This window comes from Callorhinus ursinus, unplaced genomic scaffold (assembly GCF_003265705.2).
Source record: "Callorhinus ursinus isolate GAN/ISIS: 27379988/994484 unplaced genomic scaffold, GSC_fseal_2.0 scaffold4, whole genome shotgun sequence".
In the NCBI taxonomy this organism is placed as follows: Eukaryota; Metazoa; Chordata; class Mammalia; order Carnivora; family Otariidae; genus Callorhinus; species Callorhinus ursinus.
In genome coordinates, this window is record NW_027397066.1 from 130,043,887 (window position 1) to 130,071,289 (window position 27,403).

A 27,403-nucleotide genomic window follows, 5' to 3' on the forward strand; every position below is an offset into this window, starting at 1 on the left:
TCTCCCTTTGAGTCTGGTCAAGGACCCCAACGTTCTTGATCTCAGTAACAGACTACAGCAAAGGTGGAGTGACTTGGAGAGACATTGTAGCCGAGTTAGTCCTGAAAAAGGACACAGAGGGACTGAGCCTAAAGCCCAGGGGCTCAGTATTGGAAGCTAATAAAAGTTTCATACACTTTCTTGGTAATTCCTTCTCCCTCTGTATTGTTGAATGTACGGAAATAGCATCTCCCCTCCTGTGGTTAGTTAAGGATCAGACTGACTCTCGCCTGCCGCCACTCACTAGCTCTGTTATCTTGGACAATTATTTAGGCTTTCTGAGCCTAAGTCTCCTTGTCTGTAAGACGGAGACAATAACAGAACCCACCTGGTGGGTTTGTTGTGAGGAGAAAAGGAGATCATAGTTAATTTTTTTCTAACAGAGGCAGTATAACATAACAGCTGAGAGTATGGACCCTGGAGCCAGATTACCTGGGTTTAAATTCCAGCTTCATATCTAACTTCTAGCTGTGTCACCTCTATATCTCAATTTCCTCAACCTTAAAATGGGGATAATTACGTTATCCATCACATAGGGTTGTTTCATTTAATGTGTTAGTAAATATAAAACATTCACAGCATCTTATAAGAACCTATTTTTGTTATAAAATAAATAAAGCTCTTACAACAGCTTCTGGTAAATAGTAAGAGCTCCATAAATATTAACTATTTTACTATTAGTCACGTAACTTCTCAGATCCATAAACTTTATATTCATTATTCAGTAACAAAGAAAGGCCTGGTTTCTGTTTTCTTCCTTTTATTATGAAATTTTACTCCTAACTTAAACTCTTGCTTTGTTAAATTCAATCTAGGAGGTGAGCCAGCACCATGGGACTTGAAAGAATGCTAAGAGTAGGGTGCTGGCGTGGCTCAGTCGTTAAGCGTCTGCCTTCGGCTCAGGTCATGATCCCAGGGTCCTGGGATCGAGCCCCGCATGGGGCTCCCTGCTCGGTGGGAGTCTGCCCCTCCCTCTCCCACTCCCCCTACCTGTGTTCCTGCTCTCACTCTCCCTCTGTCAAAGAGAAACAAAATCTTTAAACAAAAAAGAATGATAAGTGCATTACCGGAAACAAAACGGCTCAAGTATTAAGTACAAAAAGGAGACTAGCTCCTCTTTCTGTCCACCAAAATTTAACTAGCTTGTAAACACCCTCTGCTACTTCTTTTGCATCCCTCTCATACTTATGGAAGAATATGTGCAGTGATCCTGTGTTCCCAGCAGGCCTTGGCTCAGATGGTACTTTTAAGTATAGGAAAACCAGGTTCTTCACGGACCTGGCTGGAGAAAGAAAGCTGGCCTGGATACAGTTCTCTAGCTCCTTGGATGAGAAGTTGGGGGCTGCCATATTTTTGTCTTGTTGGATTTTGCCTTCTCAAACTCAGAATTTGGAAGGGGGTGCGGAGTGCGGGACGGATCTCTAACTCATTGGCACAAACTCCAAAATCAGAGGAAAGGAGCCAAGCCAGCAACCCTAAACCGTGATTTGTGGTCAGGCTTGTTGAAATCGCTGGAGCCCGGCGTGGCTGGCTGTGGGGCGCTCAGACCCCGGGCTCGGCGCGCAGGTGCGGCCTGGCCAGCAGGGGGCGCGCGTGGCGTCGTTACCCAGCTAAGCCGCCCCGCGAGCGCGCGCGGGTTCTCGGACTCCGGGCTTCCGGGAGCAGCCTGCAGCAGTCCCGGGCGCGGCACCTGCGGCGGGCGACTCTCCCGCTGGGGCGCAGGGCCCCGGCCACGGGGCATCCCAGCCGAAGCCGGCGCGGGTGACGGGCCGGGATGGGAGAGCTGCGCCTCCGCGTTTGGGGGAGACTCCGCGTCATCAGGTAACCGAGCGGCGGCCTGTGCCCCGCGCTCACTCCCACTGATCCCGGGCACCCTGTCCACCCCGCGCTCCTTTCCGCCCTGCGTTCTCCCAGGGGAAAAAAAAAAAAAAAAGGGGGAACGGAGGCGCGAGGCGTTGAGTGCAGCTCTGGAGGGAGACCTCAGGTGTAGGGGCCACAATCGAGGGATGACACTTGGACTCTGTAAAGTTTAGAGCCACCTAACCGTGCTTTTCTCCACCGCGCGTCCTGGCTTCGCACTGACCGTTCCCCTCTCCAGAGAGTGAGCAGGGCGCCGGCCTTTGCTCAACCCCTCCCTCGAAAAGTGCCTGCCTGCCTCCGTTTCCCTGCCTGCCCTGCCTTGCCTGTGCTAGTCGGGCCCTCCTCCTTCCCGGCCCCGCCCGGCCGGGCCCGGCCTGAGTAGGCTTGTGTCTCCTTTTCGTCCATCCCCTGCTTTTCCTCTCGTTGAAGATCTTCTTATAGGGGCGCCGGGGTGGCTCAGTCGTTGGGCGTCTGCCTTTGGCTCGGGTCATGATCCCGGGGTCCTGGGATCAAGCCCCGCATCGGGCTCCCTGCTCCGCGGGGGGCCCGCCTCTCCCTCCGCCACTCCCCCCTGCTTGTGGTCCCTCCCTTGCTGTCTCTCTGTCAAATAAATAAATAAAATCTTAAAAAAAAAAAAATCTACAAAATCGTTCGTCAGACGTTGCCAACACGGTGAACTCGGTCTGTTGGCGGCCGTGGATTTGAGGTTAGAAGTGGGGACTGTTAAAACTGTGGCTTTTGTACCTCAATGGTTTAGGGCTTCCTTGTGCCTTTGCCCTCTGCCCCCCAAAAATTTGTTTCATTTATTTAAAGTAAAATTATGTTCTCTCCGCCTTTTTGGACCCCTTTATAAGGAGGAAATCAAGTGAAGAAAAGGGTGGGGAATCAGATCCCCATTATTCAAACAGGGACTTTACATACACATTAACGTAGGGTAATCAGGCCTGGGGTTATTTATCTATTTATTTACATGGAAATCATCTAGTGAAACACAATGAACAGAGAATTCATTTTGGGGAGATGTAAACTTTTTTTTTGCACCGAAAGGTGTTTTGACACTTGGGCATGCCCTGGTTGCCGAGTCTGTATCTTTTGATTTGAGGGCCATTGTCTCTGGCATGAAATACCAAACCATTGTCTGTCATTATGCCCCCCAATTCTACCATTGATGTTTATTTCCTTTTGTTTACAGTCTTAATGTTCTTTAAGTGTCCCCCCTCATGAATCACAGTTACCAAGGGAAGGATGAGATCATAGTATGTTATTGAAGAAGAGCCTGCTCTGGGATTCAAGAAACATGGCTAACTTCTGAAAGCCTGTGTTCAGTATTTGGTTCTGGGCCCAGTTCTGGTGCTAATTGGCTATGTGACCTTGATTGTTCAATCTCTTGGAACCTTGTTTATCTCACTTTGGGAAAGCTGGAACTTAAAAACCTCCATCCACTAGCCAGTGAGTGCTAAAAGCAGTGGTCAGTCTAGGCCCTCATCTTCCTGGACCTATCAGAGTTATTGGAGCAAACCGATCACTCTCTCCTTAAATACTTTTTTCTTGAAGTTTCTTGCAGTTTTCCTCCTTCCTCCCTGCCCACTCTTTCTCAGTTTCCTTGACTGTCCCTCTTCATCTCTAAAAGCTAAGGTTTGCAGGGCTGCAGGCCTCCTCTTGGACTCACTCTTTAGACACTCTCATCTATGATATTTAACATCAATACCTTGATATAGACTCCACCCTTATACCTCCAACATGGACTTGTCCTCCTCTGAAATCCATATTCCCATAGCCAGTTGCCTTCTTGACATCTTCTCAGAGATAGCATGTTTAAAGCTGAACTCTTGATCTTGATCTTGATCTTGATCAACTCTTGATCTGCACCCCCAAATCTGCTGCTCCCCCAGTCTTATCCATCTCAGCCAATGACAACCCCGTCTTTCTACGCTTTCTACGCTCAGGCCAAAACCCTTGCAGTCAAACCTGTCTTCCACTTTCACTCTAGTCTAAACTACCGTCCCTCTAATTGGACTATAGTATATAGCCTCCTACCTCATCTCCCTGGTTTTTCCCTTGTCCTTCTTCAGTGTATTATCCTCACAGTAATCCTGCAAGTCAGTCATGTCCTGTGTTGGAAGAGAACTGTTCAGTGGCTCATCACATTCAGAGTAAAATCTGAAGTCCTTACAGTGACCTAAAAGTGTGACTAGTCTCAGATTCTTTTCTGGCTCCATCTCTTCCTTGCCCCCCACCACCTGCCCACTGGTACTGCAGACACACTGATCTCCCAGCTCTTACTCCAGTATCCAAGCACATCCCTTCCAGCACATACTCCAGTATGGGGGATTTTACACTTACTAGTCTCTCCATTGAAAATGTTCCTTCCCCTAGACAACCCGTGGGCTGGCTCCTTCGCTTCCTTCAGGCCTCTGCTCACTCACATATCATCTTATCAAAGACACCTACCCTTGACCACTCGATAGCCAATAGCCACATTCAACCCTATCCTTCCTGGTACTTCCTCACCCCTTACCTTGCATTATCTTTCTCCACAGCTCTTGCCAGTTGACAGATATTTGTGGGGCTTTTTTTTCTTTTCTTCTTCCAGACCCTCTCCAGGATGGAAACTCCACAAAGAGGGCAGAGATTTTGATAGTTTTTTTTTTAAAGATTTTATTTATTTATTTGACACACAGAGAGAGAGAGACACAGCAAGAGAGGGAACACAAGCAGGGGGAATGGGAGAGGGAGAAGCAGGCTTCCCGCCGAGCAGGGAGCCCGACGCGGGGCTCGATCCCGGGACCCTGGGATCATGACCTGAGCCGAAGGCAGGCGCTTAACGACTGAGCCACCCAGGCGCCCCGAGATTTTGACAGTTTTGACTGCTGCTGTGTCTCCAGTGCCTAGGATGGTGCTCGGCACGTGTCTTAGTCCCTTTGGGCTACTATAATAAAACACAGACTGGGTGGCTAATAAACAATAGAAAGTTATTTCTCACAGTTCTGGAGGCTGGAAATCTGAGACCAGGGTGCCATTATAGTTGAGTGAAGGCCATCTTCCGGGTCATAGACTTCTTGTTGTGTCTTCTCCTTTTGGGGGGGACTAGGGAACTCTGTGGGGTCTCTTTGATAAGGGCACCAATCTCATTCATGACCTAAACACTTCCCAGAGGCCCCACCTAACACCATCACAGTGAGCGTTAGGATTGAACATACGAATTTTGTATTTTGTATCAATAACCTTCCATGTGATGGGAGGTGTTTACTGAATGAATGAGTCTGAAGGGTGATATTTACAATATTTGGATCAGTATAAAAGTGAAGATGATATTGTGAGGCCATTTTGTATGCTGGAAAGAACTTTGGCTTTATAGTTAGAGAAACTTGGTTGCAAATCCTGGTTACACATTCATAAGTAGTATGAACTTCTCAGAAGGTCCTCTTTCCACATTTGGGGATGGACAAAATATAATACCTCAAAGGTTTATTGTGAGTATAAGGCAAAATATAAACATACATAAAGCATTTGGCTATGAGGAAGCTAAAAAACAAGCAGTTTTGATAACTTCTGTGTGAATGTGTTTGGTAAGCTATAAAGCCACACATATACATATGGCACTAATATTACTGAAGATACTGTGTCCAGTGTACTATAATAAACTTTTCAGAGTCAATGATTTCAGTGTTCATAACATAATGCACTCAGAAAATGAGAAATTAGTGGCATTGATACCTCATATCTCTAGATTCTAATGGAAGTGATTATCCTATTGTTCCTGCATAATTTCCCCGTGTCCTTTGGCCCTGCTATGCCTAAGAAGGCAATATATATGCTTACTATCGCAGTCTCTCACAAAGCCCTGTGCACAAATTCAACCGATTAACTCACTCACTGGTAATCCAAGCAATTATCTGGTGAGAAGCTGTCACACTGTCATTTCTTCAGCATAGTCCTGCCCTCTGAGTACTATTTACTTTAGTTCAGCACACAGTGACAGAGCATAGAGATTCAAAGGGGAAGATGACATGCCCTTATCCTCAGGAAACCCAGTCTCCTGTGTTATAGTGTAGGCCAGTTTTAGGAGGTGTATACAGTGCAAACTGAGGACAAGAAGTCAGCCCCTACTGCAGTTAGAAGACACTAGGAAGTCAGATAGCATACTGATTATTTTTTTCATCTTGAGTTAGTTTTTCTTGAAACTCCAAAGGTGTAGGCCATATTCTTGAAACTGAGTTAGCTTTGAGGCCTCTAGGGCACAGAAGGTTGTGAGGTGAGGGGACCCTGAGTCCCAGGCCCAGTTCTGTATTCTTGTTGTTCAGATTTAAAAGTTATAGACTTTTAACCTCCCTGGGAGTTCCGAAGCAGTCCTGCTTTTGTTGTGATGAACCCTTTACCTGGTTTGCAACCCCCTCCTCAGTAATCATGCAGGCTCAGAAGTACTTCAAGAACCCAGGTAGTCTCTTGAGCTTTTCCAAGGTCCACACCCCAAACAACATGGCAGCCCCGCCTCCCTGGAAGCCCCGCCTCCCAGGAAGCCCCGCCCCTCCATGGTTGGGTTCCTGAGTGGATGAGCTCAGGGCACCACGTGGGGTGAGAAGATGATCCCAACGTGTGAGGCCTCAACATGGTTAGAGTTTTCCTAAACCTGGAGAAGACAACAATGTGCTTGACCATGGAACATTATATTTGAAGAAAGGGCTTCTTCAATGAAGCTGGCCGTGGCCAGTAAATGTCTTTGTTTTCCAGTGAAGTATAACGGCCTTGTAAGCACCCACGGGACCAGGTTTTATTCATCTTTGTCTGGCACAGTGCCTCTCACACACAATATTTCTGTTATTTATCAATTGCACATAGGTTTACTCTTTGGGAATATGTATTAGTCCCATACGTAGTCATCAGGAATTCTGTAATATCAACATAATTTGCACTATTTTAGTTAAAAATTTACTCATCAACAAATATTTCTTGAGCACAGTGCTGGGCCTTGGGAATACAAAACAGAATACTACCTATATCCTGAACCCAGAATAATTTTTATTGATCTTTATTTATCTCCAGGTTTATACCAAATTCAACATGTTGTTTACCTTTGTTTAAATCCCAAGACTCCCAGGACACCTGGGTCCTTGCTCAGTGAGGAGCCTGCTTCTCCCTCTGCTGGCCACTCTCCCTGCTTGTGCTCTCTCCCCCCCCTCTCTATTTATTTATAAATAAATAAAATCTTAAAAAAATAAAAATAAAACCCAAGACTCTCAACAAGAAATGAGAACTTTTTTTGTACATATAAACTATAGAGAAATAATTTAAGATGATTATTTCTATCTTCTCATCTCTATTTACTTTTTTAAAAAAGTTCTGATGAACACAGTGTACAATTAAGTTCATTCATTTAATTCTTCAGTAGCCCTCAGGCTCACAGTTTGAGGGGGCAAAGTTGGTTCAAACTCTGTTCCCACAGAGGGTGACTTGAGTGAGGACACCTTGCAGCCTTTGGGAGAGGGTCATCCTTGCACCTTCTCTTTGGGCTTTGGGCTCCTTGCAGTTCTCCTCACTGAAGGGAAGGCAGACTGACAGCCAGTTCTGCTCCTTCTGGAAATTTTCTACTGTGTCTTACACTTGTTCAGACGACTTTTCTCAAGAAAGCAGATTTCATGAGCCTCTCTGTCTGCTCTTGGGCTATTGAAACACTGGCAGACATGATTGAAGAATCTGAACAAGGAAACATTTAAAAAATACATGACACTAATTTGCAATGCAGTTTACATCTCTGTCTTGGATTTTACATTGTCCCTGAAGCCTACAGTGGTCATTTGAATTATCCATCAGCGACAAAGCAGGCTATGTCTGATTTTTGTGGCATCCATTTGTTCTTGTCTTCCTTTTCTCCCTTACCACAATATTCCCACGATCACAAATACAACCACTGGTGCCCTGTTTGAATTTCACACTTCTACTAAACATCTTGACATGAAATCACAAAGTGAGATTTTTCTTCCTTCTCTGAAATCAGTGATGAAAAGATTCTGTTCTGTGTGTGGTCTGTAGCATGGCTCAATTGGAGACTGATGCCTAATGTTTCAACCAGTGGTACTGCTCCTCATCTCAAAGCGGTTGCTGGTGACTTTTCTGAACTCAAGTGTCCTGGAGAAATCACACAGAATTAATTATTGGACCATTTATCTTTCATCAATTTCTTCATTTATTTTAATGGGTTTTCCATACATATATTACATCATGTCTGAGTTTACTCTTTTATGGTTATAAAATCCATCCATCTCTCTTGCATTATAGGGGAAAAAAGTATAAATGAGTATCTCAGTAATTAAGAAATACTTCTTAATTAACTCTATTTATTTTATGTATTGCCGTAAGGCTTTGCTGTGCCAAGGTCTCTGACCTAGTGGAAAATTTTCCACCTGTGAAAAGCCTTTACATAGAATCTTTACAGTAGGTTGTAGGAATTTCAACATGACAGAATAAAGGATTCTAGGGCAGCTAATAAGAAATTAGAGGCTTACATAATCCGTGGGTATGAAAACTGAGAGATGTGATGTGAAGAAACTTTTAGAAGAGGAGTTGTTTTGAAAAGTGTTTCTTGTTCATTCAAACATTAATTCAACCAAATTTTGCTAAGTGCCCATTAGGTACAGTGCTGGAGACTAGGGACACCACATTAAAACAAAGCCTGTACCTTTAAACATACCACTGCTTAGGAGGACAAAATATTTCATGGTAGTATTTTTCTTTAGGGTTTTATGTCTCTTGTTTTGTACTTTGGGCATTGCCTTCGAATGAGGTTTTTAATAAGGGAGTAACTTGAAGTCAATAAATTATTTTAGAATGAAGTAAGGAGGAAACCCAGAGGCTTAGTAAGAGCAGACGTTCTCTTCGGCTTCTCATATTTACATCATACCAAAATCTGTGAGGGGCAGAGTTGGTTTTTGCCTAAATTGATTATAAGCTTAAAATAGAAAAGAGGATTTTACACCTGATGAATTGGCAATATATAATTTCTTTTAGAAAGAATCCTTTCCATTTGAAGGAAATAATGTCTGGAGAGCAGTGGGAAATGGGAAAATCTACTACTGCTATAGATATTTTTCCATTTTCTTGTCTTTTCTCTTACCCTATAATAATTTACTTTTCCTTCAGTTAGGAAGACTAAGTACGTGGGGGCGCCTGGGTGGCTCAGTTGGTTAAGCGACTGCCTTCAGCTCGGGTCATGATCCTGGAGTCCTGGGATCGAGTCCCACATCGGGCTCCCTGCTCAGCGGGGAGTCTGCTTCTCCCTCTGACCCTCTTCCCTCTCGTGCTGTCTGTCTCTCACTCTCTCTCTCTCAAATAAATAAATAAAATCTTAAAAAAAAAAAAAGACTAAGTACGTGGATTATCACCCCAATATGGCAGTGTTTGAATGTAAAGTACAATGGCAAAGAAAGCTCAGTAACGTAGAAAGGGTTTCCAGAGGCATATCCCCGAAATGCATAAGCATGTGTCTACAGATTCAGTATTTGGGTAATGTAAAGGAAATAAGATTTTACTCATGCATTTTTCAATTTTGATTAAGTTATTAAATTTTTACAAAAGTAAATTACACTTTGTGCTTTACTTCTAGTTCCTCAGCTACTATATGGAGAGAAGCTGGATTGTATGGTTTTTGCTTATCTCTCAGAGATAACTATGTGCCTGCTAACTGCTGCAAAAGTAAAACCATCTATAGTCATTTTAATAACCACGTAGCCATGCTTTAAAGGATAATTACACAAGACAATGTTTACATAAATGACTTATTATAAAGCTCTACAGTGTTAGGCCTTCTCATTATTAGAAGAAAATGTAAGTCACTTGGTTAGTTACTAACTCTTAAGGCAGAAATATCTTAAGGAAATACAGCTAACTCTGCAAGAGCTTTGTTCACATAGATGGGTAATGTGGCCTCACTTAACAATATACACAAAAATCTAAAGGCCTAAATGCCCAACAATAATGAAATGGTTCCATAAGTGATGAGACATCCAAGCAACAAAATCTTATGTAGCACTAAAATTATACATATGAAAAGCTTTATTAACAGTAGGCTGTCATAGATAGTACATGATAAATATCTTAGTCCTAACTTTAAAATATTTGTTAGTTCCAGTGGCTTCGATTTTTAAATTTTAATATTTAAGGCCTAGAAATTGGCCTCAAGCATGGACTATATCCCAACAGAAATTTCATTTAGACAAGAAAATCATTCAAATTATTTAGCTTGTTAGAGAATATGTAAAAGTCTTAATAAAGCTATGTCATCAACTTTGTGATATTTAGCTTATGTAAATAGCTGCTTTTACTTGGTAGAATTAATTTAAAAAATAAACCCATAGGAACACAACTAAGTATCTAATTTGTGCTTTAAACTACAGTTTGACTGCAAATGAGGTACTTTGGAATAACTTCATCACCTATGATAACTTACTCCAATCTACCCTTTTGGTCACCTGCGTCTATTTTTATAATCTCTCAAGCAAAGGAGACACCATTGTCTTCCCCTGAGAATTACTGTAGGATTTTAGTGATGAATGCTCAGGACATGGATAGTGTTGAGAATTTTAGGTTTTGTTTTTTTTAAACTCTTTAAATTTTTTTATTGTTATGTTAATCACTATACATTACATCATTAGTTTTTGATGTAGTGTTCCATGATTCATTGTTTGTGCATAACACCCTGTGCTCCACGCAGAACGTGCCCTCTTTAATACCCATCACCAGGCCAACCCATCCCCCACCCCCCTCCCCTCTAGAACCCTCAGTTTGTTTTTCAGAGTCCATCATCTCTCATGGTTCGTATCCCCCTCCGATTTACTCCCCTTCATTCTTCCCCTCCTGCTATCTTCTTCTTTTTTTTTCCTTAACATCTATTGCATTATTTGTTTCAGAGGTACAGATCTGTGATTCAACAGTCTTGCACAATTCACAGCGCTCACCATAGCACATACCCTCCCCAATGTCTATCACCCAGCCACCCCATCCCTCCCACCCCCCACCACTCCAGCAACCCTCAGTTTGTTTCATGAGATTAAGAATTCCTCATATCAGTGAGGTCATATGATACATGTTTTTCTCTGATTGATTTATTTCACTCAGCATAACACCCTCCAGTTCCATCCACGTCGTTGCAAATGGCAAGATCTCATTCCTTTTGATGGCTACATAATATTCCATTGTATATATATACCACATCTTCTTTATCCATTCATCTGTCGATGGACATCTTGGCTCTTTCCACAGTTTGGCTATCGTGGACATTGCTGCTATAAACATTGGGGTGCACGTACCCCTTCGGATCCCTACATTTGTATCTTTGTGGTAAATACCCAGAAGTGCAATTGCTGGATCCTATGGTAGCTCTATTTTCAGCTTTTTGAGGAACCTCCGTACTGTTTTCCAGAGTGGTTGCACCAGCTTGCATTCCCACCAACAGTGTAGGAGGGTTCCCCTTTCTCCGCATCCCCGCCAACATCTGTCATTTCCTGACTTGTTACTTTTAGCCATTCTGACTGGTATGAGGTGGTATCTCATTGAGGTTTTGATTTGGATTTCCCTGATGCTGAGTGACGTTGAGCACTTTTTCATGTGTCTGTTGCCCATTTGGATGTCTTCTTTGGAAAAATGTCTGTTGATGTCTTCTGCCCATTTCTTGATTGGATTCTTTGTTCTTTGGGTATTGAGTTTGATAAGTTCTTTATAGATTTTGGATACTAGCCCTTTATCTGATATGTCATTTGCAAATATCTTCTCCCATTCTGTCGGTTGTCTTTTGGTTTTGTGGACTGTTTCTTTTGCTGTGCAAAAGCTTTTTATCTTGATGAAATCCCAATAGTTCATTTTTGCCCTGGCTTCCCTTGCCTTTGGCGATGTTTCTAGGAAGAAGTTGCTGCAGCTGAGGTCAAAGAGGTTGCTGCCTGTGTTCTCCTTTAGTGTTTTGATGGACTCCTGTCTCACATTGAGGTCTTTCAACCATTTTGAGTCTATTTTTGTGTGTGGTGTAAGGAAGTGGTCCAGTTTCATTCTTCTGCATGTGGCTGTCCAATTTTCCCAACACCATTTGTGGAAGAGACTTTTTTCCACTGGACATTCTTTCCTGCTTTGTCAAAGATTAGTTGACCATAGAGTTGAGGGTCCATTTCTGGGCTCTTTATTCTGTTCCATTGATCTATGTGTTTTTGTGCCAGTACCATACTGTCTTGATGATGACAGCTTTGTAATAGAGCTGGAAGTCCGGAATTGTGATGCCTCCAGCTTTGCTTTTCTTTTTCAACATTCCTCTGGCTATTCGGGGTCTCTTCTGGTTCCATACAAATTTTAGGATTATTTGTTCCAGAACAAGAATCATATGATCCTCTCAATAGATGCAGTAAAAGCATTTGACAAAGTACAGCATCCTTTCTTGATCAAAACTCTTCAGAGTATAGGGATAGAGGGTACATACCTCAATATCATAAAAGCCATCTATGAAAAACCTACAGCGAATATCATTCTCAATGGGGAAAAGCTGAGAGCTTTCCCCCTAAGGTCAGGAACGCGGTAGGGATGTCCACTATCACCACTGCTATTCAACATAGTATTAGAAGTCCTAGCCACAGCAATCAGACAACAAAAAGAAATCAAAGGCATCCAAATTGGCAAAGAGGAAGTCAAACTCTCACTCTTTGCAGATGATATGATACTTTATGTGGAAAACCCAAAAGACTCCACCCCAGAACTGCTAGAACTCATACAGGAATTCAGTAAAGTGGCAGGATAGAAAATCAATGCACAGAAATCAGTGGCATTCCTATACACCAACAACAAGACAGAAGAGAGAGAAATTAAGGAGTCGATCCCATTTACAATTGCACCCAAAACCATAAGATACCTAGGAATAAATTTAACCAAAGAGGCAAAGGATCTGTACTCAGAAAACTATAAAATACTCATGAAAGAAATTGAGGAAGACACAAAGAAATGGAAAAACGTTCCATGCTCATGGATTGGAAGAATAAACATTGTGAAGATGTCAGTGCTACCTAGAGCAATCTACACATTCAATGCAATGCCCATCAAAATACCATCCACTTTTTTCAGAGAATTTTAGGTTTTAATAAAAGTTTGGATTTAAAACTGCTAAGAGATCACAAAGAGAAGTGATAAGTTTCATTTGATCCTTATTTTATGACTTTGGGGATAATGAAAATTCAGTTTCTAGGGAACAGAATGTTAGACCTTTACATAGATGGATTATATTTTCAAAATCACATGGCATTGGTTCTTCCCAAACAACATAAATATTGTTATTAATGTAACCTTGCAAGTAACTAAAGGATTGATTTGTCTGCACTGTTACCTTTGAGTTAACTGAATACGTTTTTGAGTGGATAACACATTTATTGTTATATTTTTAGGATCTTGGGTTATGTTCCTGATTTTATGCAGATGCCACGGCTCCGTATATAAAGGACATTCACTAAAAAGGTAATTTGAAAAATATCATTAAATCATCTTAAGTTCCTATATTCAGCAGCATGTCATATGTTAAGAATGAGAGGATATAGATAAATATCTATATATTTATATCTACAGCTATAACTATTTGATATAGTCACTAAAATAATTAAATAACTCAACATTTGAGAGGGTTTTATTAGTAACTTTGATGTGGTTCTGAGGAGAGAAGGCCGTTGTCATTACATAAAAGAATATTTTAAAATATAGCCACTGTTAACCCACTGCCATATTTGGGTAGATTTCCAGTCAGAGAGTTAAGATTGTACTGGTTGTTTGCTCTCCCCGCCCTGGGTCTTCTGTGGTACAGGACAAATATTAGGATATCTTCCTTGAGTCAGGATGAAATTTATAGCTGTGGAACCATATAAGCTGCTGACCATACTTGAACCAAACCCTAGACTCTGGCCTCATTTTCATAGTGCTGTGATTTATTGGGCTAACCAAGAAAGCCTTTTGCAGTTAGATACTGAGGTAACTTGCAGTGACATTACTGAATATCTCTCTTTTAACTATTAAAAATATATCTCTGATTAAAAAGACTAAGTCCCTTAGAAGTGTTGTTGTTTAAGATCTTAACCTGAAGAGCTTTGAATGATTAATAGTCTGCATGTAGTTATTATGTACACTTTAGTTTTATTGTTGATGCATTTCAGAATACATTAAGAGTTAGGAGATCTGTATTTTTCTTTTTAAGTAGGCTCCACACCCAGTGTGGAGGCCAACACGGGCTTGAACTCATGACCCTGAGATCAAGACCTGAGCCGATATCAAGAGTCAGATACTTAACCCACTGAACCACCCAGGTGCCCCAGGAGGTCTGTATTTTAAAATATTATTATCCACTAGGAGGAGCTGTATCCTTTTTTAAAAAATCAGTTACCCAGAGAAAGTAAAGCAAAAAGAAAGCAAGGTGTCAGACTTATCAAAACTTCTTATGAACCACAGGTATTAGTGGTAAATATGTTATTTGTACGTTATCTTTCACTTTGGAATCATGAAATGTCAATTACTCACACAAAAGTTTGCACTGCTCTTGCTGGGTGGCAGACAGAGCCAGATATCACAGGACAAACAAGGTCCAAGACACTAAAGCTTCTTAGATGAGAGGGTGGAAAAAGAGAGGTTTGGGGGAGGGAGTTTCCTTCAATAGAAGTAACAGTTGAGGGGCGCCTGGGTGGCTCAGCCATTTAAGCCTCTGCCTTTGGCTCAGGTCATGATCTCAAAGTCTTGGAATCAAGCCCCATGTCATCGGGCTCCCTGCTCAGTGGGGAGTCTGATTCTCCCTCTCCCTCTCCCTCTGTCCCTCGCTTCTGCTCTCTCTCAAATAAATAAATAAAATCTTTAAAAAAAATAGAAGTAACAGTTGAAGCTATGACTGGGAAGGATTTCTGTACAAGGGGGGGAATGGATATGAGGGAGAATCGGGTTAAGTTAGGAAAAAGGAAAGAGAAGGGGTGATGGAGGCAAAGGAGGAGGGGTGAGGGGAAGGGAAGGGGAAAGGGGAAGAACCCGGGTGGTGCAGTGTCACCAGAGCCCAGGGAGGGAGGACTTTTAAGAAAGTGTTGGTGGAGTTGGGGAGGTGGATGGGCTGAGTTCAGATGTACCCGAGAAGGGAGAGGAGAGTGAAAACAGAAAAAAACATTGTGCTTGGTTAGAAAGAGGACTAGTGGGTATACATTCTAATTATGTACACTTAATAATCATTCTTTGGCCAGTTAATAGGAGTGGTTTAGCAGAGCTTTGCAGGTGCTGTCTGATGACCTGTGTCATTAACCACACACACAAATCCATGTAGAGTGTGAAAGTACAGATGACGGCCGGCAGGCAAGAAGTGGAAAGAACAGGGTCTTCATCCTGCCTCCGTCATTAGTAAGCTGCATGACCCTGGACGAGTCACTGAGCCTCTCTGTACTCTAACTTCTTCTGTAAATGAAGTGGTTGGATTAGGTCAAGATTTCCTAATCTGGTGTCCAAGAATGCATTTTAGGGAACCTGAGATGCCCCTAAAATTATGAGCAAAAGTTCTTTTTCCCCCTAAAGAGAGGATCCATAGTTTTCTCAGATTCCCCAAAGAATATCTTAAAAAGATAAGACTCACCAGATTAGGTGATCGCTAGAGTCCTGTCTACTCTAGAATTCTAGAATTTGGAATCTCTAGCTTTCTCCACTCTCTAGCATTCCACATGGACTGTCTCCTCAAGACACCATCAGAGATGGAATTAATTAGAGTTTCTGAAAGTTAATCGATTACATCAGTCCTCTCTAGAGGATTATTTAGAAAATCCAGCGAATTTTTAAGAGTAAAACTAATCTTTTCTTTAATAGCCCACAGATAGTTTTATTAGGACCCAACTGTTAAATCTCTGTTGACATCGGTTATTAGCCATGCATTTGACGGGCACCTTTTGTGTACCTCCCTCTAAAAGGGGGAAAAAAAAAGGGATCATTGGATGTAAACTGGTGATTGGACTCAACAATCGGAGCGATGGCCGCGGGGCGTGTCTTGTGGCTCGGACAGGCGTGCGCATGGTCAGCCCTGCTGGGGGCGCCATCCTCCGGAGTGTGTTGCTGCCCTTGACAAGATAGCCAGGGAGACTGGCGTTGATTTGAAAAGAGCAGCTGTCACTGGAGATGACATAATGGGAGGTTATTGACATTTACGCGATCTGTTCCTAAGCAAGAAGCCCGCGTATCATGTGATAAACAGTTAAGGCGGTTTAATTTGGTCTAATTAGATTTTGGTATAACTCTTAGGACTGAGCACTAGAAATCCCTTTCTGATCTGTGTTCGGTATAAATCTGCTCTGTCAGCTGCCTCGATTAGTTATTTATGTTTTAAACTACTTTATGTGTGTGGTATTAAAGATCTATTGACTAATGAATCAAGGCAGCGTTTAAAATGACTTTGGACCCTGCTTTGGACATGGAGGTTTACATTGAAATTGTGCTTCTTACAAACATGAAGTTCTTTAGTACAAGTCCTTACCTTTCTACTCTTACCCTCATTTTGGTTCCAGCTGATGGATTTCGCTGCAGGTGATACATTCTGTGTCACAACAGGAAGGGAAGTGAAATGAGTAAATTATTTTATGAACACTTCAGTTCGAAAATCTCCACGTTTCAGGCAAACATCGTGCTTTTCATTGGCGCTGTTTCCTTTGCACCATCTGAGTTTGGCTCCCTGTGAAATGTGAAAGACGTTCAATCCCACTTTTGAAATACAAACACTTTTGCAGGTCCTTGGATATTTGTAATATCAATACTGGCTGTCAGGAACACACAAAAAATCAATTGACTGTTTAAGTGTAAACAGTACAGATCTGCTAATTAACTTTATCTTCCTCGAGCCGTTCGCATCTCTCATGTGGGCCTACTAAATGTGCTGTCAGCACGGGCTCAGAGTTATGATTGGTAACGGCTACTGTGGAGATAACCTTTCAGGGCTCTTATTTCCGTGCAGTGTATTTTTATTCGTCTGTATCCTTCTAAAGAAGAGGTTCTTATTTTTACACTACTGAAAAAAAGTAACCGCTATGAGTGATTTGCTGCCATAATTATCTGTTGATACATTCTAAATATGATATAACATTAGCATGGGGCAGACTTCAGCCTCAACAGTCCCCGTGTGGTGACAAACATGCTCTTTTTTTTTTTTTTTTTAAGATTTTACTTATTTATTTGAGAGAGAGAGAATGCAAGCCCAAGTGGGTGGAGGGGCAGAGGGAGAGGGAGAAGCAGACTCCCTGCTGAGCAAGGATTCCCCATGCGGGGCTCCATCCCAGGACCCTGGGATCATGACCTGAGCCAAAGGCAGATGTTTAACCAAACAAGCCACCCAGGCGCCCCCAAACATGCTAACTCTTACCCAAGAGAGTTCCACTGTAGACCTGTTTTTCTCTTATGGAAAGGAAAACAGCCCTAGGGAGATTTTAATTTGTTTAATTTGTTTATTAGAAAACAAGTATGGAAACCATAATACCTTGAGGAGCACGTCCCAGCCTGGGAATATCAAAGTTGGGCCTTTACAGCCTAAACCCTGCCTGCTCCCTGTTGGAATAGTAACAGAACACAATATAAAACATGCTTGTCATAACACGTAACCTGTTCTTATGTGTTATATATTACAAATACATTTTAGATTACATATACCATAGTGTAACACCAAATTTCATATTGGCGAAGTTGCTTTTTGGCTTTGGCGCCGCTGCGTGCCATGGACAGCCTTCAGATTAATGAAAAGTGTCCTCAGTAGCTTTAGAGCCTCTGCAAGCTGATGATGTGCTCTTTTTATGAGTAACCGTATCTAAGCAGCTTCAGCTGGTACTGTGGGAGTTCACACAATGTCAGGTGCTTTGTCCTATTTTCCACAACTCGAGCCTGACCTCCTTTTTTGGGAGGGCATAAGAGATCACCCTGTAACCACGTTCTCTCCAGTGCTTTGGTGCTTAGCCGGGGAGAACATGCCTGCATCAGGAGTCCCTGAACACAAAACCTCATGATCATGCAGGGAGACAAACAAAACAAAACTCATGTCTTTCAGGAAAATGTACTGGCAACTTTTATTTATTTATTTTTAAACATTTTTGTTTATTTGAGAGAAAGAGAGTGAGCGAAGAGAGAGAGCACACGTGGCGGGGAGGGAAGCAGAGGGAGAAGTAGACTTCCTGCTGAGCAGGGAACCTGATGTGGGACACCATCCCAGGACCTCACTCGATCCCAGGACCCTGGGATTATGACTTGAGCTGAAGGCAGACGCTTAACCGGCTGAGCTGCCCAGGTGTCCCTACTGGTAACTTTTGTTCTTAACTTTGATGTGATGGGAAGCATGACTCTTTACTGGAAATAAATTGCTCGAGGACCTTTCAAATTTGGTAAATCACTTGCAAGAACAAGAAGAGATTATGTATTTGCAACAATCCTATGAGATAGATACTGTCAGTGTCCTGTTTTAAAGATGAAGAAACTCAGAGAAGCCAAGTGGTTTGTCTAGGTTCAAAAGCCCACACATTTCACTTCTAGGCTTCCCTCAGCCTTTCTTTGGTTCAGGTTCCTTGTCTATAAAATGGGTGTTATAATACCTGCCTTACAGGGTTGTTTGGAAAACTAAATGAAACATTGTGTGAAAAGTGCCTGAAACAGAACACCTTTTTCAATGCATATTAATTTCTTTATTCCAATAGTGAAATGTATAGGATTCTACTCATATATCAATCATGTGTTTCTTGTTTTAGCATGTGTAATCAAAAGTAAACTCTTCATGAATAAAAGTTTAAAATATTTTCTTTCAAAATATTCATAGAAGGAGACTCTGCAAGGATCTGCTATCACAGATATGGAGGTTGGGAAGAATTGTCCAGACACCATTAAAAGCATGAATGTGTACCTTTGGTAAGGTCTTTTCTTGTATGTTCTTTATTCTTCCCTCCCTCCCTCTCTCCCTTCCATCTTGCCTTTCTTTGGCATGTAGTTGGACACATGTGGTTTCAAAGTGTTGATTATTTTCTGTGGTTTCAAAGTGTTGATCATTCTTCCAAGTGCCCAGTAACAGCAGAAACTCTTAGGAGTAGCAAAAGGACTTTCTCAAGAACCACCATAGTTTTTAATCTCCAGGGCCTAGAGTAAAGGAAGCAGAAATTCTCTGACAACCATCAGCTGCTACAGTGGTGTCCCTTTGGTATATCTAAACCAATAGCAGGACAGAAAAAGGAATTCAACTTTAACCCTTGGCAGTTAAAGATTGTTGGTCGTAAGATGTTTGAAGGTTCCATGTACTTCATACTTCCGTTGCTTTACTGAGCAAGGTACAGGTGTGTGCTGTGGGCTGGGGACACACAGGTGAGTAAACATCTGGGCCGGCCCTGGAGGAAATGATCATGTGGCTAAGAAGGGAGATGTGCTGCAATCCTCTGTCTGCCTCTCCCTGCACCATGAGCTCTTTGTGAGCTGGGGATTCTACTTTTTACCTGCGAATGCCTCATGTCTGTCTATCACAGGCCCCAAGAAGGCTTGCAATAAATGGATCCTGATCGAAACAACTGACTGTAGTGAGTTAGATGGAAAAGCCGAGAGTAGATTTTGGAGTAACAAACACTTTTTTTCAGTGCCATTCATTTTAACCTAACACACATACCCTACCTATTTCTCTCTCTGCTTAACCACAGATGTTACAACATCTAGTGGAAATTCTTCCTCTTGCACCTCCTCTGAATTCACAAGCACTTAGTTCATTCCTGGGGCACTTGGTTTCCTGCTAGGTGACATAACAAGATATGCTCCTTCCACCTCTGTCCCTGGCTCCTGGTCATAGCATACTTGTACCTCATCGGTACAAGCACAGTACATGCTGAGTCTAATGAAAGATGTTATATCTCCACGATCTAATGGTTGGATCGTGGAGATATGACATCAAGAGCAGCTGTGGAAATGCAATCCGGCAGGATTAGGGTTGAGCTGAGAGCAGAGAAGCAGGTGTTTTTGAGAGCAACAGTTAACTTCATTTTACATATAGGAGCTCCTTCGAAACAACAGTGGTGAGCTGACAAATAAAATGGTATCGGAAATAAGTGGACATGTTGGTTCTCAAAAACAGAGACTTTAATTTTTTTTTTTAAGGAAGGAAGGATCACAAGGAAACCTATCTGTCTCGGCCTGGGGTTCATTGTGGGGAACAGCCTCTGCCCTGAGAATCTCTGATCATAGACCTGCTTTCACACAGGTCGGTGTTCAAATGTATACTACTTCTATGGTTTGGGAAAACTACAGTCCAAGTAATTTATTTGGTAATTTACTTATAGGCATTCATGGTTGCTAGTATCACCAGGACCTCTGAAAGAAGCAAATGCAAATCCAGAATGTTTCCTTAGAAGAGGCTGCTCCACAGATAAAGCCTCATCAAACCTAAAAGGAGTCCAGAATTGCAAAACATATGTAAATGTCCATGGAAATCATAAATTGGAATGATTTGATGCAGAAGACAATAAATATGTTAAAGATGTTTAAAGAAATAAAGATGGAATAAAAACCTGAGTTAAGAACAAGAAACATCCAGAGGTCTAGATGGATTTGAGTAAAAACCAAATGAACTTCTATTAATTAAGCATGTAATCATTGAAGTAAAAACTCAGTGGATTGATTAAACAGCAGATTAGATACAATTAATGGAAGATTAAAGAACTGGAAAATGGATCTGAGAAAATGATCTAGAATGCAGCCCAGGGAAAAGAGATGGAAAGTTAGAGAGAAGTCAGAAATATGTGGATAGAATCATAAGGTCTAACATTCTATCCAGTTAAGAGCTCTAGAAGAAGAGAATATAAAGAATGGGGGGAGAAGTCATGTCCAAAGAGCATTTTTCTTTTTTTTTTTTAAAGATTTTATTTATTTATTTGACAGAGAGAAAGACAGCGAGAGAGGGAACACAAGCAAGGGGAGTGGGAGAGGGAGAAGCAGGCTTCCCGCCGAGCAGGGAGCCCGATGCGGGGCTCGATCCCAGGACCCTGGGATCATGACCTGAGCCGAAGGCAGACGCTTACCGACTGAGCCACCCAGGTGCCCCTAAAGAGCATTTTTCAAGGTTGATGAAGCATATATATCCACAGAATTGAGGAGAATCGATCACTCCCAAACAGATTAAACAAAAAGAAATCCATACCAGATATATCACAGTGCAACTGTCTAAAAACCCAAAACTAAAGTCATAAGAGCATGTAAGGGAAAAGACAACACATCAAGTCCACAATTAGACTGATAGCAAACCTCTCAGTAGTAAAACTGGATGCCAGAAGATTGTGAGATAGCATCCATCAGGTAAATGAGTGTCACTCTAGAATTGGGTGCCCAGATAAACCAGCATTATAGAATGAGGGTAATGCTGACCAAATACTTGATGAACAGACCTATAAGGAAAGGTGATTAAGGAAAAAAAAAAAAAAGTAAGGGCTGTATTTAGTAGAGTGTTTTTACCCACATTATTTTTTTTAAGATTATTTACTTATTTATTTATTTAATTTGAGAGAGAGAGAGTACTCTGCCATGAGAGGCTGCTTCTAAAGCCAGATCCCTTCATACTGATCTTCAAATCCATGTTCCCTTTGGGGCTTAGCGCTTCTTCCCAGCCGACTTGGCCTTCCCTTCCTTTTCAAATCAGTTTATCTCTTACAGCCTACCTCTTACTGAAATTGACCTATATTTTCTTCTTTTCTTCCTCCCAGTCATGAAGTGATGACCTTTGTAATCTTCGTTGGCTAGTATTTTGAGCAAATTGTATCCTATGGGTACTCAAGAAATTTCCAGTATTTATCATTATTCCTTACTGCTTGTGTGACTTTGGGAGGTTACACGATCTCTGAGCATCTGCTTTTTCTTCTTTGTATCCACATAGGTTATTATGAGGTTTAAATAAGAGAATACAGGGGAAACACTTGGTACAATGTCTGGAAGGCCCCAACAAACATGTTAATTGAGATATGATGAATATTAGGAAAGGGAATATTCAGGGAGCCTAGGAGATTTATAGCTGGGGGCCCTCACCTGTGCTGAAGGGGACAATGAAGGTCCTCCAGAGGCAGTGACATTTAAAGTTGAGATGTTCAGGGTTAATATAATTTGTGTTCTGGAAAAAAGCAAAGGTTCCAAGTAGAAGAAACTACAGCGCACATTCCTGGGCCTGAAGGCATATTCCTGAAGGAATGCAGGAACCGAGAAGTCCCAAATGGTGGGGGTGGAGAAAAAGTTGCAGGTTGGTGAAGGGTGAACCTTGGAGAAGTAGGCAGGAGCGAGAGGGCAGAGGACCCTGAAGGTCATGGTTAGGATTTTATACTTTACCTGACCACAAATAAAAAAAACTAAAGCAAGGTAAAAGAAAGGAAATGACATGATCAATGTAAGTTGTAAAGAGACCAATCTCTGGGCACCTGAGTGGCTCAGTCCGTGGAGCATGTGACTCTTGATTTCCGCTCAGGTTATGATCTCATGGGTTGTGAGGTCGAGCCTCACGTCAGGCCCTGAGCTCAGTGGGGAGTCTGGAGGAGATTCTCTCCCTCTGCCCCTCCCCCTCCTCCCCCCTCTCTTTCTCTCAAATAAATAAAGAAATCTTAAGAAAAAAGAGAGAGAGAGAGACCATTCCCCTTTGCATCTGGACAAGCTGACAAGAAAGACCTGTTGCTCCCTCCTTTAGCTACAGCAAGAAGTTCAAAACACATAAGCTCTGGTCCACATATGGAAACCCTCACCCCAGCCCTGCCCCTTAATTGTAATAAAATCCAAGCCAGTCTCCTTTCTCCACTCTCTCAAGCCATTTTTGGTCCTCATTGAGAACCTTCCCTGCTCTTCCAGAATGCCTCATTATGTGAGCAATAAACCTTTTCATATGCTCTTGGTGTGTGTGTGGCATCAAAATCAATCTCTACATCTGAGCCAAAATCAGATGGTAGGGTCAGCATTGTCCATCATGCCTTCTGTGGTAACCACAACAGTATGGATTATAAACATAAAAACTTTAATATATATATATCACAAATGAGAATGAGATTATACTATGAATGTCTGATTTTATAAACAATGTACTTTGAACAATGATGTCATTAAATGTCTGTCACCATATCATTTTCAGTGACATACTAGTATATGGTACAAACCAACTTACAATTGATATATATTTTGGCTCCAATATTTTTACTGTTTAATTTTTTATTTATTTAGTATTTTAGTTTTTAAAGATTTATTTATTTATTTGAGAGAGAGAGAGAGAGAGCAAGCGGGGGGGGGAGAGGCAGAGGGAGAGGGAGGGAGAGTCCCAAGCAGACTCCGCACTGAGCTCAGAGCCTCACATGGGGCTTGATCCCACGACCCTGAGATCATGACCTGAATCAAAACCAAGAGCTGGTTGCTTAACCAACTATGCCGCCCAGGTGCCCCCCCTTTTTTTACTATGTTAAATAAGCTGCAGTGGGTATCCTTATAGCTAAACCTTTGTTCATTTTCTTCGTTACGTCTTTAAGATAAATTCTTCTAGTTTTAAGTATTAATGAATCATAAGCACATTCAGCTCATTAGAGTATCATTTATGGAGCACCTGCCATGTGCAGTTATTGGGGACCCTAAATACAAAAGACACTAAAATTATTTTCAGAGAAGTACTATTATAATAAGGGATTCAGAAGAATATTTGTAGGTTAAAAACTGTGAATTGTTTTTTTATTTTATTTATTTATTTATTTATTTTATTATGCTATGTTAGTCACCATATAGTATATCGTTAGTTTTTGATGTAGTGTTCCATGAGTCCTTGTTCGCATATGACACCCAGTGCTCCATGCAGCATGTGCCCTCCTTAATACCCATCACCAGGCTAACCCACCCCCCCGCCCCCTCCCCTCTAGAACCCTCAGTTTGTTTCCCAGAGTCCATAGTCTCTCATGGTTCATCTCCCCCTCTGATTTCTCTCCCTTCATTTTTCCCTTCCTTCTCCTAATGTCCTCCACGCTATTCCTTATGTTCCACAAATAAGTGAAACCCCTATGATAATTGACTTTCTCTGCTTGACTTACTTCACTTAGCATAATCTCCTCCAGTCCCATCCATGTTGACGTAAAAGTTGGGTATTCATCCTTTCTGATGGCTGAGTAATATTCCATTGTATATATGGACCACATCTTCTTTATCCATTCGTCTGTTGAAAGGCATCTCGACTCTTTCCACAGTTTGGCTATTGTGGACATTGGCTGCTATGAATTGGGGTGCATGTGCCCCTTCTTTTCACTACATCTCTATCCTTGGGGTAAATACCCAATAGTGCAATTTCTGGGTCATAAGGTAGCTCTATTTTTCAACTTCTTGAGGAGCCTCCACACTGTTTTCCAAAGTGGCTGTACCAACTTGCATTCCCACCAACAGTGTAAGAGGGTTCCCCTTTCTCCACAACCTCTTCAGGGCAGAAGACATGAACAGACACTTCTCCAAAGAAGACATACAAATGGCTAACAGACACATGAAAAAATGTTCAACATCATTAGCCATCAGGGAAAATCAAATCAAAACCACACTGAGATACCACCTTACACCGGTTAGAATGGCAGAAATTGGATTGTTTTTTTAAACCAAGACAGCTAAAGCCAATAAATGGAGGCTCTTCAGTTGTACAAAATTTTATGAAGTGTGAAGTTTGCCACAGGGTGGCACTAATACATTTCTACTGAATTGTGCTATGTTAATGAGAAGTTTTTTCTCTGTTGACCTATTTTGTTGGTGAATTATAACTGGAGAAATATTTAGGTTTAGTTTGACATTTGAAAAATTGGGTTACGTTAAAAAACACAAGACAGGATTTTTATTTAAGAACACAAATATTATATATTCTTTCATAACCGCAGAGCTTGACAGGTGATTTCCTTTTTAAAAAAACAAAAGTCAAATTATTGAATCCGGTGTATACACACACACAAACACATATACATATACATATATATAAATGCTTATAAATATTATGAACATATATAATATTTGGGTTCTGAAAAATCCTGTCTTGTGTTTTTTAATGTAAACTAATTTTCTAAATACATGTGTGTGTCTTATTGTGTGTGCAATAAGAGAGTGAAATACACTTTGCAGAGCTGAGTTTATTTTCTGATCTTGTGTCTAACAGAAATTTTAAGTTTTATATTTTAAATTAGGCATCCTCAGTAGTCCATTTCTCCTCTTCCCTGCACCAGAAAAATCTTAGGGGCAGGGAACTTTTATACAGTATACTCTACTATTTACTCCTGCTTCTTCCTATTCCAGCCATTCTGAATGCACCTAGGGGGTGTTACCTCCCCTCCTTCATAATTAGTGCTCTAGTGAGCTTCTGTTAATGACAGTTACACTTATATAATTATTATGACTTTCTGATGAAATGACTTCTTTATCATTATGAAATGACCTTTTTTTATTCCTGGTGGTAGTCTTTGCTCTGAAATTGACTATCTGATGCTGAAGTAGCCATGCCAACTTTCTTTTGAGTCTTCCTCTTTTATATAATATGATAATCTCTGCCTTTTAGTTGAGATATTTAGACCATTTACTTTAATATGATTATTGATGTAGTTAGGTTTAACTCTGTCATCTTGCTATTTGTTTCCTATTTGTCTCATCTAAATCTTTGTTCCCCTTTTTCTCTTTTTCTGCCTTACTTGAAATTAAGGTTTTTCTTTTTTTAATGATTCCATTATATCTCAATTTTTGGTTTATTAGCTATAACTCTTTTTTTTCTGTTGTTTGTTTTTTTATCTTAGTGGTGGCTTTAGCACTTTTATATGTGTTTAACTTACAGTCTAGGGACACCTGGGTGGCTCAGTGGGTTAAGCGGCTGCCTTTGGCTCAGATTATGATCCCAGGGTCCTGGGATTGAGCCCCACATTGGACTCTCCTGCTCAGCAGGGAGCCTGCTTCTCCCTCTCCCTCTGAAGCTGCCCCTGCTTGTGCTCTCTCTCTCTCTCAAATAAATAAATTAAATCTTAAAAAACAAAACAAAACTTAGCAGTCTACTTTCAAGTGAGACTATACTACATCACATATAGTATAAGAAATTTACAGTCATTACTTCCATTTCTCCCCTACTATCTTTTGTGCCTTTTTTTTTACATTTTACTTCTATATATGTTATAAACTCAACAATACATCATTATTATTTAGTTTTATGTTGTTATTTATTGTTTATATTTTATTGGTATTATAATAATAAATTACTTTTTAAAGTGCTTTGAATGTTAAAAAAATCTTGTATATTTACCCATGTAGTTATATTTCTGGTGCTCTTTAGTCTTTTCCGTATATCAGTGTTTCCACTGTTTCCTTTTGCCCAAGGGACTTCTTTAACATTTAGAGCGTTATAATACAGGTCTACTGGTGGTGAATTCTTTCACTTCTTTATGTCTGGACAAATCTTTATTTCACCATTGTTTTTGAAAGGTATTTTCCCTGAGTATAGAATTCTAGGTTGACAGGTTATTTTTCTTTCAGTACTTTAAAGTTGTTGTTCTACTGCCTTCTCACTATTCCTTCTGATGAGAAATCTGCTGTTTTCCTTATCTTTGTCTCTTTACAGATGACATGTTTTCTTGTCTGCTTTTTTTTTTTTAAGATTTTATTTCTTTTGAGAGAGAGAGAGAGAGAGAGAGAGAGAGCAAGCACAAGCAGGGGGTGGGGGGCAGAGGGAAGGGGGAAGCAGACTCCCCGCTGAGCAGGGAGCCTGATGCCAGGCTCGATCTCAGGACCCTGAGATCATGACCCAATCCAAAGGCAGATGCTTAACCAACTGAGCCACCCAGGCAGCCCCCCTTGTCTGCTTTTAAGACTTTCTTTTTACCATTGGTTTTGAGCAATTGTATTATGATGTGCCTTTTTTTCATGTTCCTTGTACTTGGTGTTTGTGATCTTCTTGCAGCTGTGAATATATAGTCTTGTCACATTTGAAAATATTTTAGCCCTTATTTCTTCAAATACTTTCCATGACCCTCTCCATTCACTGGGACTCCAATTATACATACATTATGTCATTTAGTTTTCCAGAAGCTCGCTGATGCTTTCTTCATTTTTAAAATTCTTCTTTCTCTTATTTTGGATAGTTTCTATTGCTAGCTCTTAAGGTTAACTAATCTTTTCTTCTGCATTGTTTATGCTGCCAGTATCACAAGCAGTATTTTATTCATCTCAGGCTTGTAGTTTTCTTTAGAAGTGCAAATTCAGATCATTTTTGTGTTTGGGTTTGAGATCTGTTTTTTGTGTTTTTCAACACATGGAATACAGTTACAGCAATGGTTTTAATGGTCTTTGTTAATTTTAACATCTGCGTCTGATGTAGGTGTGTTTTAATTGACAGATTTTTCTCTCAATTTGGGTCATCTTCTTCTGATTTTTTGCATGCCTGGTAATTTTGGATTGTATATTAGACATTGTAAATTTACCTTGCTGGTTGCTGGATATTTTTGTATTCCTGTAAATATTTTTATTATCTTGG

The 27,403-nt window shown here is 41.0% G+C and overlaps 1 protein-coding gene across 1 annotated transcript in view; it reads left to right on the forward strand.

The window, feature by feature from the left end:
• The first annotated feature begins 1,724 nt into the window (after nt 1-1,724).
• The window catches only part of RBM46 (RNA binding motif protein 46), a 216,253-nt gene continuing 190,574 nt past the window's right edge, over nt 1,725-27,403 (forward strand). The window contains exons 1-3 of the transcript XR_012378051.1: nt 1,725-1,860; nt 13,308-13,377; nt 18,710-18,798. The gene's annotated coding sequence lies outside the window, so the exon portion shown is untranslated. The remainder of the gene's footprint in view (nt 1,861-13,307; nt 13,378-18,709; nt 18,799-27,403) is intronic.